This window comes from Nycticebus coucang, chromosome 10 (assembly GCF_027406575.1).
Source record: "Nycticebus coucang isolate mNycCou1 chromosome 10, mNycCou1.pri, whole genome shotgun sequence".
NCBI lineage: Eukaryota > Metazoa > Chordata > Mammalia > Primates > Lorisidae > Nycticebus > Nycticebus coucang.
This window is the reverse complement of record NC_069789.1, coordinates 44,433,349-44,446,691: the sequence shown is the minus strand read 5'-3', so window position 1 is coordinate 44,446,691 and position 13,343 is coordinate 44,433,349. Positions and strand designations below refer to the sequence as shown.

At 43.7% G+C, this 13,343-nt stretch overlaps 1 protein-coding gene and 1 pseudogene across 1 annotated transcript in view; both read right to left on the bottom strand.

Annotated features, from left to right (window-relative positions):
* The window catches only part of ESRRG (estrogen related receptor gamma), a 660,395-nt gene that overhangs the window by 638,652 nt on the left and 8,400 nt on the right, over positions 1 to 13,343 (bottom strand). The gene's annotated exons all lie outside the window — the stretch shown is intronic.
* Positions 3,287 to 3,999, bottom strand: LOC128597235 (ubiquitin-conjugating enzyme E2 R2-like; annotated as a pseudogene).

Here is a 13,343-nt window from a genome sequence, read left to right as displayed (position 1 = left end):
TACTATGAGAGGGTTGTGGGTAAATTAGAAAATTCAGAACCTTACGAGTAGCATGTTCAGTAATTAAGTATAAAGAATGTTAACGCTATAGGGATCGTAAGGTGCTTTGTAAAATAAAAAAAAGTCATCTTGATGACTGTTATTAATGGAAATAACAGCATAAAGGAGAAAATGTAGCATAGAGGTTAAAAATACTGGCTTTGCAGTTTGTCCCAACTGAATTCAAACCCTGATCCCAGTACTAAACAACTTTGGAACCTTGCAAAGCCACATCGGTTCTGAGTGTCTGTGTGGGTACATGTAAGTATATGTAACATGGCGGTAACAATATTTCACAGAGTTGTGCAAGGGTTAAATGAGTTACAGGATGAAAGAATTAAATGAAATCAAAGCAGTCAATGAAATTAAATAAAGCTCTTATGGAATAGCAAGCACTCAACAAATACTTCATGTGATTACATATGCTAATAAACCCATTTCCAAGTCCAACCTGGTAGATCTTCTTTGGCTTTCTCTTCATTGAACTGAATCATCCTGAGGTCCTTAATCTTCACTAAATGACATTTATCTCTTCAGCTTCTCCAGAATATGTTTTATACTCTCAATACTTTTAGAGCATATTTATAGAAAGCAGCCTAAAATAATTCAGTGTAAAGGTCAAGCAGATGATGTATACTTAATATGTACTGTATCACCAAAACTTCAAAAATTCTTTACATTTCACGAAAAGTTACACTGACCTTGCTTTCACAAATCCATCTTCGTCTCTATAAAGTCCATCCTTTAAGCATCCTCATAATCTAATAATAGTAGCTAGAAATTAGTTAGTGCTTCCTAGGAGTCAGACCCTATTCTAAGCATTTTACCAACAATAAATAATACTTTTAATTCTCGAGCAACTCAAGGTAACATGTCTATTGCTAGCCCCATCATCCATGTGGGGAAACTGAGAAACAGGAGTGACGTGACTAATAGAAGGTTATGCCAATATTAAGAGGCTAAAAAAAAAAAAAAAAATGAACCCAGTCTGATTCTAGATCCTGGGCTCTTGACCACCATGCTAAACTTCTTCTTCGTTTTTTTTTTTTTTTTTGAGACAGAGTCTCAACCTAGAGCTCTGTGGTGTCACAGCTCACAGCAACCTCCAACTCTTGGGTTCTAGCAATTCTCCTGCCTTAGCCTCCCCAGTGGCTGGGACTACAGGTACCCGCCACAACACCCAGCTATTTTTTTGGTTGTAGTTGTCATTGTTTTTTGGCAGACCCGGGATTCGAACCCCCCAGCTCTGGTGTATGTGGCTGGTGCCCTAGCTGCCTGAGCTTGTGGCGCTGAGCCCATGCTAAACTTCTTAATACAAGGACTAGCAAGTCCAAGACACTCAGCTTGACTATTATTGTGGCCTCAAGTTACTGGGTAAATGTCAGATCTATGCACTGTGCAGATCTGACCTCAGAGTCTGCAGCTATATCTAGTCAGGCTTGCCACAGCCAGTCACTAAAATCAATATGATTGGGCCATCAGTTACATGAGGCTCAATTCTGATTTTCATCAAGATCAAAAAGAAACTGTGGGCTTATTTCAGTCACAGTGAGATAGGGATGATACAGTCTTACAAAGCAAGAGAATAAATCATACGCCCACACAAATGCATACGAAGGGGATGAAATAACGTTCTTTGGCCTTGAGTATCTTTATGTTTCATATGGGGGTAAGATAGGTATTGGGCCTTAAAAATATGTAGACGTCTCATAAAACAATAAGCAATGATTTATGAAATTTCGGGAACAGAGTAAAAGAAATTCTCATTCTATTCTGAGCTAAGGAGACTAAAGTAGCACCATTCATAACTGTGCGCAAACAAGGAGTTCCTCCAGTCAATTTTAAGGGACCCACATTCAAACACTTCACAGGGCAGTCATGGACTTAGTTTTCTCTCCCCACAGATGGAGGCTATTTGTATAGTTATGATTAAATCCAACACATTCAAAATACTGCTCCATCACTCTGACTCCAAGAAACAGTTGTAGGCCTTCAACATTAATCCCTTCAGATACACGCTGTGAAAATAACCCAGGAGCAGACCATGTAAATGTCTGAACCTTTCTCCAGATCCGCGCTAAAGACTGAATCCTAACCTCCAAAATAAAATGAAAGAAGGATAAGAAATAAATCATCCTGGTTACCTTTCTTTTGTATCTGCCGACCCCTTTCCTTTGAATTCATTCTAATTTCATTTGGTCCTACAGCAAGCATACAGGCACAGTCTGTAGTTTGTTTTTATAACAAGATCTCTATTTTTCTTGTAGCTTGATTTACTTGGGAGAGAATATCCCTTGAGTAAACATGATATGAGTTTTAAAACAACAGAAGTATTATTTGAAACAAAGGTTGGATTGGAAAGTCAATGTAAACTTAAGGTTTAATTACATTTTGTGTCATAATGTTACTTCTTAGCCAGAGATTTAAAACACTCTACAATTCAGCCCCAACTTGACTTTCCAGTTTTTTGGGTTTTTTTTTTTTTTTCCTTTTCCTCCTTATTACTGGTCTGGGAGAGACTGTGTGGGCCTTGGGGTCAGTTAGATGATTTATTCACAAACATTTACTGGGAAAATACTATGTACAAGTTAAATAATAGGTACTGGGGATTCAAAAATGGAAAAGATTAACAATAATGATAAGTAAATTTTGCTCCATTCTTTGAGAAGCCCACAATCTAATAAAGAGAAATACACATAAATGTAATCATAGTGTACTATAAGGGATGTCCAGAAAGTATCCAGCCATTGTTAATGCTATTTTTCATATCACGTGGCTACTTTCCAGACATCCCTCAAATATCAAGTCATACAAACATGGTTAATATACAGTGATGTGACTCCTCCCAGATCTCTCCAAGGCACCACACATTCAAGTGCTCTCCAAACTAGTTGCTTCCTGTATCCTGTATCTCCATAACCAGCTTCGCCATCCATCCATCCATCCATCCAGGAAAACAGGGTCCATTCTTTTTTTTTTTTGGTTGATGATGTTTTTTAAAAAAGAATCAAAGAATCAATACAGTGAGGGAAGAGTAAAGAATGCAAGAATTCAGACATTCTGGGTAGGGTTGCTCTCTCTCCATTTAAGATAAAAAGGAGCAAACTGAGACGCATGAGAGGAGTCAGCAGGAGCTGTGTTTCTTTTCCCCACCCGCTGTGAATATGTTTTTGCTGAGGGGCCATTGCTAGGTCCCCACTTGCAGGCCTCCCTTTGGCCTGAGATGGCAGGGCAGTAGGGGGCATTGAAAGAGCACTTCAGGACTCCTCATTCCCAGAATCATCATCATCATAACAGTCGGCATCTTCTTCCTCCTCAAACTCATCATCAAGGTCATCATCATACGAGTCATAAAGCAAATCTGAGCTTTTGTCACTGGAAAGCCCTTTAGTTTTGATGCAGTGTTCAGCCAGGGTCCTGGGGACCTTCCTCCATCCTTTTCTGCTTCAGCCTTGGTGGCTGAAACCTGTTTCCTAATGATTTCGGCATATTCTTTGCCTTGTCCTTAACTGTCTCTCCATTTTCTGAACATAACTGAAGCTTCCACATTGGCTGGGGAAGAGGCGTTGGGCTCATTAAGCAGTGAGATTACACTTCACAGAACAGTCCTCACATTTTCAATAGGATTCCTCCTTTCAGAGGGCAGTTCTCCACCCTGTGGAGTGGATGAAAAATCGAAATGCAAACATCTCCATTGTCATAAACGTTGGGGTGCCACAGTTTGGTCAGGAATCTCAAGGTAGGTGGGGAACATGGGTAGTCAACAGGAAATTTAATACGCACCTTGAAGTAGCTTCCTTCATGGAGGGTGTTAGGGGGTCTGAAGATGGCCACCTCCCAGTTGTAGAGGTGGGACTCATCCACCAGGGTGATCCAGAAGCCCTCCACCAGTTCCTCCTACAGGGATTTCACCTCGGGAATCAGGGCCTTCTGCAAGCTGGTCATCTACTGTTGGGCCATCACGGTGGTAACAGGCCCCAGTCCTCACTCACCGGCCAGGCTGGGCCAGGCCAGCCCAGGCCTCCCACTCCGCTTGCCCTCAGCCCGGCCGCTCCAGGCCCCTGTCTTTACACATCCCACAGACCAGACCAGGCCCCAGACGGCCCGTGGGCCCGCCCAGGGTCCTGCTCACACTCTGACCAGGTTGGGGAAGGAGTTGAGAGAGTTGGGGGAATTCTCTCCTGATTCGGGACCTCCCCCACATCCTGAGGGGGCCTCAACTTGAAGGGGGGAGGAGGTGGAAGTGGAGGAGGGCAGCGATGGTGAAAGGAGGGGCCCTGCCAGCCCAACAGGGTCCATTCCTGACACTTCCTCTCCCTCATCTACCATATCCAATTCTAAATACAGTAGATCCTCCATAGCTGACCACCTTCCTGCACGGACCACCTCATTTTCACAGACCAGACATGCACCACATGTACCTATCAGCACAGCAGGCCTAGTTCCTTATGTTGACCACCTCTGTATGTTAACCAATTTGTTATAGTCCCTTGGGTGGTCAACTTACAGAGGTTCTACTGTATGTTTTATTCAATCTCCACTATTACCACCTTAATTCAATACATCAATATCTCTTGCCTGAACTGACAATCCAACCCACTCCATTCCACTCAAATTTATCCTTCACTCAATAGCCAGAGTGAATTCTATGCATACTCCCACACATACGTGCACAAAAGGAAATCTGTTCTTCTCTACCTCATTTTAAATGGCCCTTCATTCTTTTTTAGAATAAAAGGAAACATCCTTATCATGGCTTGTGATATTCCCGAGTGGAGCCCCGACTTGTCCTGCCCCAGCCTGATGTCTCTTCCATGCACATCCCTGCCAACTCTCATTTTTGTTCAATCCCTTCACATACGCAAAATTCCCTCTTAACATATGGTTCTAGTATCCCTTGTTCCCTCTGTCTACAATTCATTTTACTTATGTGGTTAATTTATTTTTCACCTTTTAGCTCAAGTAGATTTCTTTTCTTTCTTTCTTTCTTTTTTTTTTTTTTGGTCTGGGGCTGGGTTTGAACCCCCCACCTCCAGCATCTGGGGCCAGCGCTCTACTCCTTTGAGCCACAGGTACCACCCAGCTCAAGTATATTTCATTGGTGAAAGTCGTCTCCCTTCCATTTCTTTGGCAGGAATATGTGATTACTGTCCATCTCTGCCATCAGACTGTAGGTTCCACATGTACAGGAGCCATATCTATTCCTGTTCACACCCAACGCTTAGCATGGGGCCCAAGATACATTCATCCAATTCATAAATTTTGTGGACTAAATAAAACAAAACAAGTAAAGAGTGATGAACTTCACTTGGGGGTGGTTTAGGATAATGTCCCAGCCCAGGCATGTATCTTGAAGGCAATATAATCATGTATCAAGCAAAAGGACCCCATGAGAAGAGACAGAAACAAACAGTATGAAGCTGTGGGTGTGACCTGTTTGGGGGAGTGGACTAGAAAAGTGGCAGAAAAGAAGCTGGAGAAATTCAGGGATTAAACCACAGAGGGCCCTTCCTGCTCTACAAAGCAATTTGGACTTTTGCCATGGGAAATCACTGAACAGTTGTAAAAAGGGAGTAAAATAATGATCAGATTTGCATTTTAGAAAAATCACTCTCCTGGTAGCGTGAAGGATGTCCTTGGTAGGTTGGTATGGGAGACAGGGTGACCAGTTAGGAGGACGTCCTACAATTCTGTGTATGTGAGAGGTGACCAAGCTTGAACAAAGGCAGGGGTGAGGGATTACGAGAAGTGGGCAGTTTCAAAAGTCATTTGAGAGATGAAGGATCAGCAATGGAGAGCAAGAAAAGAAAAAGGCAAAGCACATCGCCCTGTTCTCTGGACAGCTGGGAGGGCGGTGTGACCCCTACCCACGTCAGGGAACGTAAGATGAGAAGTCAATGTGGGTGGACGGCTGGGTGTGGTTTTAAACCCATAAAGATTTAGTGTCTGAGAGCCAGATTCTTGTTCCAGAATGACGGTTGTCTTCCAAAGCCCCTTTTCCTCTCATTTCATCTAATATCGTTTAAGCTAAACACACAACCTACTAGTGACCATATTTGCCCAGCCGCCCATTCAGCTAGGTGTAGCCATATGACGAAGTTCCTGAGGATGTAATCGGAGCAGAAGAGTACGATCTCTGTGTCAATTGCTTATGAAGAAATTGCTTGGTGGCGCCTGTAGCTCAAGCGGCTAAGGCACCAGCCACATACACATACACCAGAGCTGGAGGGTTCAAATCCATCCCGGGCCTGCCGAACAATGACAACTACAACCAAAAAATAGCTGGGCGTTGTGGTGGGTGCCTGTAGTCCCAGCTACTCAGGAGGCTGAGGCAGGAGAGTTGCTTGGACCCAGGAACTTGAAGTTGCTGTAACGCCACACACTCTACCTAGGGCAATAGCTTGAGGCTCTGTCTCAAGAAAGAAAAGCTACATAAATGTATTCATGATCTATCTATGTGTATATGACTTAATGAAAGAAAAAAAAAGAAGAAATTGCTTGTCCTGAATTTCTGCGTAGATAACGGAGGGTGGGGTTAGCTGTAATTATGCAGATGAGACATCTTAGGAGTAGGCAAGAAAACAACATGGCAAGGAAGCAGGCAGGCCAGACCAGCCCTTCCCCTTGTTGGACCACTTATTCTATGAAAAAGAAATGACCTTTATTTACTTAATCTATTGTTTACTGCAGCCTCATTTTTTTTTTTTTTTTTGCAGTTTTTGGCAGGGGCTGGGTTTGAACCCACCACCTCCGGCATATGGGGCTGGCGCCCTACTCCTTTGAGCCACAGGGGCCACCTGCAGCCTCATTTTTAAGGGAGATTATTTTATGCCTAAGTACTATAGGCATTCAAATAGAGATATCCAGTAGACAACTGACGGCACATATCTGGACCTTCCAAAAGAGGTCCAGACTGAGAATGGAGAATTGGTGTCCATTAGCATATTGACCGCAGCAGTTAAAACTGTGGGGAAAGAATGAAGGAGAGGCACTCAGAAGGCACCACCGCTTATTAGTCATGTGATTTTTTAGCAAGTTACAGCTATGAGCCCATATTAAATAGGTCTGTTATAACATCTGTTTTAATCAAGGTAGCTCTAGCTGCTATAAAAGATAAATCTCTACATCTCAGTAGGTTCAAAATGAATTTATTTTTCATTCATACAAAGTCCAGAGGCACATTTAGCAGGACCCAGGCTCCTCCATCCAGTGGCTGTTCCTCCCTTAGAGTCTTAACATCCTTCATTTACAGCTGTTTCCCTTCCACAGTCCGTGGTGAGAAAGGTACACATTTCCTAACCACTTTTGCCCGCAAATGACATACACATGTCAATGCTGAGACAATCACTTGATCCCAACTAGATGCAAAGGAGCTGAGGAAATGTTGAACTCTGAGCAGTCGCTTCCCAGAAGAAAAGCTATCCAATGGAACTGGTGCATAAATCCTTGCTGAAGCAGCAGCCTCAATAAGAATCTGCCTTGCTTTGCTGTAAGGGTGGAAAGTGAAACAGTCTGTCATGCCTAAAGGGGCCTCAAGAATGTCAGCTCCCATTTCTTCCCTACTATTTCTCCCTCTTCCTTCATCCTAAAGATGCTTTTACTGTATTCCCAATAGGTCTTCTATTTTCCCATTTCTGTGTCTTTATTCACATTCTTGCCTTTTTACATAAAAAACCCTAAGCAGGTGGTGCTGTGGCTCAAAGGAGTAGGGCGCCGGCCCCATATGCCAGAGGTGGTGGGTTCAAATCCAGCCCCAGCCAAAAAAAATGCAAAAACATAAAAATAAATAAATAAAAATGACTTGTTAATGCTGTAAAAAAAAAACCCTAAGCACGTGTCTTCCTTTTTCTGCTCCACCATTCCACCTATACCTCTTTTTAAAGATCAGTCACAAGTCAATATCCTGGAGCTGCGGTCCCCAATACCCAGGGCCTTGACCGAGTACCAGGTCTGTGGCCTGTTAGAAACCAGGTCACAGAGGGAGGGGAGTGGACGGGAGGAAGTGAAGCGTCATCTGTAGGCACAGCTGCTTCCCACCACTTGCATCACCACCTGAGCTCCACCTCCCGTCACATCAGTGGCATCGGCATACTCTCATAGGAGCACACGTTCTACTGTAAACTGGATATGCAAAGGATCTAGGTTACACACTCCTTAGGAGAGTCTAATGACTGACAAGCAGAGGTGGAGCCGAGGCTGTGATGCTAGCACTGCGGAGCAGCTACAGACACAGATTATCATTAGCAAAGAGGTTTGGCTGCACAGAAGCCATAAAAAATCTCAATTGGGGCAGCGCCTGTGGCTCAGTTGGTAAGGCGCCGGCCCCATATACCGAGGGTGGCGGGTTCAAACCCTGCCCCGGCCGAACTGCAACCAAAAAATAGCCGGGCGTTGTGGCGGGCGCCTGTAGTCCCAGCTGCTTGGGAGGCTGAGGCAAGAGAATCGCTTAAGCCCAGGAGTTGGAGGTTGCTGTGAGCTGTGTGATGCCACGGCACTCTACCGAGGGCCATAAAGTGAGACTCTGTCTCTACGAAAAAAAAATCTCAATTGGCTGGAGACTCATATCAAAACCATTCCCCTACCCCCTGCACCGGTTCGTGGAAAAATTGTCTTTCATGAAACCAGTCCCTGGTGCCAAAAAGGTTAAGGACCACTGTCCTGGAAAAAACTTTCTTTAATTCTTCATGGCCAGATTAAACAGTATTTATAACCTTTTCACTCAGCACCATCAGATCTTGGTTGGCTACTATAACAATATGTGTACTCAGCCTTCCTGACTGCCTGCTCCCTGAAGGCAGAAACTGCATTTAACTCTTCTGCATTCTAAGTGGTTAAAATAGTACACTGGAGTTAGAATTTGATTTTTTTTTGTAAGATAGAGTCTCACTCTGTTGCCCTTGTTTGAGTGCCATGGTGTCGTAGCTCACAGCAACCTCAAATTCTTGGGCTCGAATGATCCTCTTGCCTGAGCCTCCCAAGTAGCTGGGACTATAGGCGCCCACCACAACGCCCAGATAATTTTTCTTTTTTTTCGTAGAGACAGAGTCTCACTTTATGGCCCTCGGTAGAGTGCCGTGGCCTCACACAGCTCACAGCAACCTCCAACTCGCTTAAGCGATTCTTTTGCCTCAGCCTCCCGAGTACCTGGGACTACAGGCACCCGCCACAACGCCCAGCTATAGATAATTTTTCTATTTTTAGTAGAGACAGGGTCTCAGTCTTGCTCAGGCTGGTCTCCACATCCTGAGCTCAAGCAATCCACCCACCTCAGCCTCCCGCTGCGTCGACCTTTCAACCAACCTGACTCCGTTTCCCTGCTTTCCCTCGGACTGAAGCCCACCGACAGGGTGGTCCGCGGCATCCCAGAGTGCTAGGATTACAGGCTTGACCCATCACACCCAGCAAGGTTTTGAACTTTAAGAGACCAACACTTAAAGATTTAAAGGTCTCCTCAAAAAGAAGGAAGAGGTAAACATTTATCCCGGAAAGGAGCAAAAAAGCAGTTTGTCCCAAGTACTTAAATACACAGATGATGACTCCCTGAATTACAGGAATACCCTTCCATTTCCGTATTTCACTTTGTATAACCATGAGGAAGCATGTGTGGTGCGACTGGCTCTGAACCAAGCCTGTACTTAAATTAATGACAAGACAACATATTTTTAAATATTATGATACCTAGGAAAACCAAACAATTTTGAAGAGGCCTCTTTAAGAACTCCTTATGTGCATGAATCAAGGCTGTGACGTGGCAGTTTGTGGGTGATTTGATAAATGTCAACAACCAAACTCTCTAAACCCATCCATCAGAGGAGCACACCCCTCTGGAGTCACTGCCACTCTGCATAGCTGCCACATCTCTGTTCGGTTTAGATATAGCCACTGTTAGAAGCAAAGGAATAAAAAACAAGATAATGGGGTTCAGTAGCCCCACTGAAATGCCTAATATTAATAAAGGCAGGCAGTATCCAGAGGATATTTTTCAGCAAATAATTTCATTCTACACATCTACGCAAATGCTGGATTTCCCTCAAATTGCATGCAGATTTTTGTGTAGGTAGGTGGCATACTATTCCTCTCTCATGCTGCTCCTTCTCATACCAAATGTCCCAAGGTGACCTCAAAACACCTAAAGAATGCTAAAACAACTCTTCTGCCTCAGCTGTCTCCCAGCAAGAGAAACCACAGATACAACTGGAGATCCAGTCCTTCTCCAAATTCTCCCCCAATCCAGGGCCTCTGAAGACAGCCCAGAGCTGTCTGTATCCTGGACACCAGATCCTTAACAAAAGCTTTGCTTATCTCAGATCCCAGGGCTCACTAGGAGAGCACAACAGTAATACCCTGGGGAGGGAGGAACAGTGGGTTCACATGTTAGTGATCCATATCTATACCTCAGTGCCATGGGTACTGGGCTTCTCGGGGGTCACAGGAGGTGACTGACATGTTCTGTAGAGCACCAGATTTAGGAGTTGTTCTTTATACAAAGGGTGCTGTGATAAATCTGGAAAGCATCACATACATAATTCTCTCTTAGCTATTCACAGTGCATTAGTACATTCAAGGCTCTGAACCATTCTGAATCATCCAACCGCCCCAAAAATCTGTTGAACACATTATTTCACAAATTTATTTGTATACAAGAAAACTTTTTGAGACAGAGTCTCAAGCTGTCGCCCTGGGTTGAGCGTCACAGCTCACAGCAACCTCAAACTCTTGGGCGTAAGCTATTCTCTTGCCTCAGCCCCCCAAGTAGCTGGAACTACAGGCACCCACCATAATGCCTGGCTATTTTTTATGTTGCAGTTGTCATTGTTGTTTTAGCAGGCCAGGGCTGGGGCCAGCCTCGGTGTATGTGGCCGGTGCCCTACCCACTGAGCTACAGGTGCTGCCCTATACAAGAAAACTTTTGAGACAAAATACCTATCAACATCTTTCCTCCATAGACTGAGGGTTGGTTCCCTGAGGTCAGGAACCATGATGTCTGTTCATTGTTGTTCTTCAAGCATTTCACATGGTACTTGACACTTGAATAAATATTTGATACACTGATAAATATTACATGGAAGTAGGGTTCCACAGAACCAACTTTGTAAAACTATGTGGTGAAAACGTGATGTGTCTATGGAATACTTTAAAAGACAACCTCCCCAAACTGGATGACCACATTGAATCTCTTATTTAGATCCCAATATGGTAGGTAACTCTGAAGACTACCCCAGCATGTATCATAGGGGGTCAGAAAACTTCTTTCTCCTCAATCTTTTCTTAGTATCAAATTAACCAAACCAAATATTTCAAGATATATGATATCCAGACCAGTGCTGCTTGAAACCCTTCCTTGTGGTGGTACTATTAAAATTTTTGAGTCCTGAGGAGTCAGTATTTATAGAGCAGAGCCTAGGACTCTGCATTTTATTCAAATATCACAGGTCATTTGGACAAAGGCATTCAGCTGGGTGGGACGCACACTCAGAAACGCTGACCAAGACACAAGCTCTGAACTGGGAACTGGGGGCTCTAGGTTTGAGCCCCAGATCTGCATCCCCTCTAGTTGTGTGGTCACGAGCAAAAATCTCTAAGCCTCACTTCTTTCTCTGTAGAATTCACAATACATTTCTCAACCTACTTACTTAACTAACTTACTTAACCTACCCACCTTGTAGCACTGTCTAAGGAGAGAGCATTTATAAAACTTCGCCTTGAAATGCAGGCAGTACTCAATACATACTGTTCAATGAATTGATAAATTTGCAATTGCTTCAACATTCTACAGTATTAACCCTTTCCAATCCAATTTTTCTGACACCCGTATACTCCCCAGCTCTTATTTAATTAGGGTGGGAAAGAGGTTGGTGGATTATGTATAATTATGCCACAGTTTTAAAAAAGAAAAGCATAAATATGAACTCTACCTGGTAATTTTATTATCTAGGTTACATAAAATAATTAAAGTGTTTTTGTTTATAAACAAAAAGAAAACCGTGTTGGACAAGGTCCAACAAAGGGTTAAACAAGCTATAACCCAGAAAAAGTGTTAGAGCACAGAAAGGGTTTCTGCCAGTTATTTAAAGACAGATTAAACCACTGGACCAAATGTGGTGTACGCATCCACGTCATCACCCTGGAAAACTGTTGCACAATACACCTGGCTCATGCTTATGGGCATAAGACTGGCCAAATCATGGTGAGGGCCAAGCTATAGGGCATTAGCCCCAACATATTGAATATTAAAATATTTCCTCTTGGTGGAGCACATGGCTCACACCTATAATCCTAGCACTTTGGGAGACTGAGGCAGGAGGATCGCTTAAGCTCTGGAGTTTGAGATCACCCTGAGCAAGAGTGAGACCCTGTCTCTACTAAAAATAGAAAAAGCTAGGGCGGCGCCTGTGGCTCAATGGAGTAGGGCACCAGCCCCATATGCCAGAGGTGGTGGGTTCAAACCCAGCCCCAGCCAAAAACTGCAAAAAAAAAATAGAAAAAGCTAGCAGGGTGTTGTGTTGGGCACCTGCAATCCCAGCTATTCAGGAGGCTGAGGCACAAGGATTGCCCAAGCCCAAGAGTTTGAGGTTGTTATGAGCGAGGCTGATGCCACTGTACTCCAGCTTGGGCAACAGAGAGAGACTCTGTTTCAAACAAAAATAATACATATTTCCTTTGCTTAGTACCAGACCTTCAAAAAGCAAACTCATCAATTTGAAGTAGGCAAATAGCTAGAGTAAATTCTTTGGTTTATATCAACATATTTACAAAAGGAAGGTTCTTATTAGGTATCCTCATTAATAATAATTAGCCAAGGTTCAAAAATTAAAGTGCAGGGGGCGCCTGTGGCTCAGCGGGTAGGGCGCCGGCCCCATATGCCGAGGGTGGCGGGTTCAAGCCCAGCCCCGGCCAAAACTGCAACAAAAAAATAGCCGGGCGTTGTGGTGGGCGCCTGTAGTCCCAGCTACCTGGGAGGCTGAGTCAAGAGAATCGCCTAAGCCCAAGGATTTGGAGGTTGCTGTGAGCTGTGTTACGCCACGGCACTCTACCGAGGGTGATAAAGTGAGACTCTGTCTCTACAAAAAAAAAAAAATATAAAAAAAAAAAAAATTAGAGTGTACTGAAATATATGTAATTATAATATGGTACTCAGCATATTATATGCCACACTGCCTGGGTTCAGCATAGTTAATTGCCTCTGCCTTCAGGAGACCTTTCTGGAGCCTATAGCACCCTAGGTAATTGTTATGAATGTTGCCCAACAGCACTGCACTTGAAAGCACTAAAAATTGGGTTATTTCCAGACTTCGTGGCATATT